The sequence below is a fragment of the Triticum dicoccoides genome, chromosome 5B (genome assembly GCF_002162155.2).
Source record: "Triticum dicoccoides isolate Atlit2015 ecotype Zavitan chromosome 5B, WEW_v2.0, whole genome shotgun sequence".
Taxonomy (NCBI): Eukaryota; Viridiplantae; Streptophyta; class Magnoliopsida; order Poales; family Poaceae; genus Triticum; species Triticum dicoccoides.
The window spans coordinates 689,146,479-689,149,012 of NC_041389.1; the positions used below are offsets into that span (position 1 = coordinate 689,146,479).

The window sequence follows — 2,534 nt, forward strand, 5'->3', positions numbered from 1 at the left end:
CCATTCCCGATCCGATCCGGATCGGGGGAAGAGGGAGACGTGGGGAGTGGGGGGGAGAGTGTGCGGTTAGGGTTTCGGGGATGGGGGGTTATGGGGAGGCCGGTTGGGCCAAGGGGGAGCTGGGCCGGCCTGGCAGGTCGTGGCCCAGTTGGGCCGGTGGCCTGCTGGGCCGGAGCCCCGGGGGTTTCTCTTCCTTTTTTTTGTTGTTCCTTTTTTTCCATTATCTCTTATTATTTGTTTTCTGTTTAATTCATTTAAAAGTATTTAGGTATTTTATAAAAATGTGTTTTCTGTACTATAATTACCTATGCCATTTTTGGCACAACCCGAACATTTTAGTTTAATATTTTAAAAACTTTTGTCGTTTGATTGATTTAGGATTTAAATTTGAAACGGTTTCGAATTAACCCGAGATTAATTACAGTGACAGAGGTGATGTGTCATCATTAGTAGGGGATTACTGTAGCTTGATTATCCGGGCGTCACAGTTGCCGCCCGCTCCGATGGGCCGCTGGCCGTGTGCCGGCGAGAAACACATTCATTTTGAAGGCCGGCTGTGTTGCCGGCCGCTGGCTGTGTTGCCGGCGAGGACAACCATTTATTTTGGAGGCCGGCTGTGTTACCGGCTGCTGGCTGATGCCGGCGATGGACATGTAGGCCGCTGGTTTTGTTGCCGACGTGCGTGATGAACTGCGGTCGTAGGGCTTGGCATTTGACATGTTTCTCTTTTTTTTACATAGACGCGGACAAGATGGGGTAAATGATGCGGCCGCGCGCTGGGCGCACGGCCACCGCATCCCCGACAGGCCCGGACACGACCCCATCCCGCTGTCCAAACGGACAAAATCCAGACAAAACAGACGTCCGTTTGTCGCACGACCCCAAATCGTCCGCTTTCGTCCGTTTGAGATAAAATACAACCCAGCGGGTGTACCAAACGGACAAAATTGTCCGTTGGTGTCCGTTTTTTATCCTCCCGACCCCAAATCCGGACCAAACTTGCGCTACAAATGGGGTTGGACGGACACGAAACAGACGCTGTCGCTAGTCGCTCTCGTCCGCTTCGTCCGCTCTTGTCCGCTCTGTGGCCCACAAATCAGTGACTGCACATCCCGCACGCCCCACTGGCCGCCGCCGCACGGTGCTGTCCCTCCGCCTCCCCGCTCGCCGGTCGACTCGCTCGTCGGTCGCCGCTCGCCCTCGCCAGCCGTCGTGTCCGCCGTCGCGCGACTCACGGCAGCCGCCGCGCCCGTCGCCGCGCGGCCCACGCGCGTCGCCGCGCCCGCCGGCGCGCGACCCGCGCGAGCCCCGCGTCCGTTCCATCCATGCCGCATTCATCTCCTTTGAGTAGCAGCTCCTCTCATCTCCATTGTTTCTCTGCTCGAAGAAAGATGAAACTCTCCATGTAGTCGCTGGCCCGGAAGCTCTCCAACCCGTCGCCCAAGCGGGGCAAGAAGCAGCACCAGGACGGCGGCGACAACGGCAAGCGGGGCATCTCCCGGAGCGAGGCGCCGTCGTTCGCGTCCGCGTCGTCCTCCTCCACCTCGTCGTCCACCGAGGACGGGCTGCCGAGGGCGTCGACGCGGCGGTCGGTGCTGCCCGCGGAGATCTCACGGCGGGAGCTGGAGGCCGTGCTCCGGCGGCTGGGCCAGGACGAGCCGTCGGACGACGAGCTCGACGTCGTGGCGGCCATCGCGGCCGCCGGGGAGGCCGGCCCCGAGGACGAGCTGATGGAGGCGTTCAGCGTGTTCGACGCCGCCGGCGACGGCTTCGTCGGCTTCCAGGACTTCGCGCATGATGATGGTGTCCACCACGGCGGTGGCCACCACATCGACCGGCGGGGCGGCACGGCGAGGCGGCATGGCGAGCTCGGGGCGAGGCGGCGGCGCGCTGCGACGAGCCGGGGCGGACCGTTTGGATACCAGAGGCTTGTGCGCGCTGGGCGCAGCTGCCCCATCCGACTATGCGCCCCCCGGACGTCCGCCCAATCGCTCCCCAAACGGACGCGCGCGGACGTCCGGAAGGGGTAGCGCTCCTTCGTTTTCATTCTCAACAAAAAAAAGTGTATTATACTACCACTGTAGAAAACATACGACGATGAAACCAAAGCGGTTGCACGCGACAAATCTGATGCACGCGGTGAAAGCTCCACGAAATCGGATCCAGACGGAAACATTTCCCGGCAAGTCCACGAGACCTCGGCCGCCACGCACGGCACCGAGCGCCCGCACCGCACGCACGAGGCGCGCGCAACAGTCAAGGACGCGCTGACCGCACCGCACCGCCTCCATCCGGCCGGACCGAAAAGGCGCAGAGAAACGACGGCCGCCCAATTACTCCGCCCTGCCGCCCGCCCGCCCGTCCCCCACCGAGCAGCGCACCGCGTCGCACCGAACCAGACGAGCCCGGCGCACGCCACCACTCCCCCCCACTCCACCCCCCTTCCCCACCCGGCGGGCGGCCTTTTCCCCCAATTCTTTTCCCCTCCCCTCCCCCCTTCTCGTACGCGGCCGATTGCGACCCGCTCCCGCACC

At 62.4% G+C, this 2,534-nt stretch overlaps 1 pseudogene; it reads left to right on the forward strand.

Moving 5' to 3' along the window:
* The first annotated feature begins 1,391 nt into the window (after positions 1-1,391).
* LOC119312650 lies at positions 1,392-2,220 on the forward strand (annotated as a pseudogene).
* The last annotated feature ends 314 nt before the right edge of the window (positions 2,221-2,534 follow it).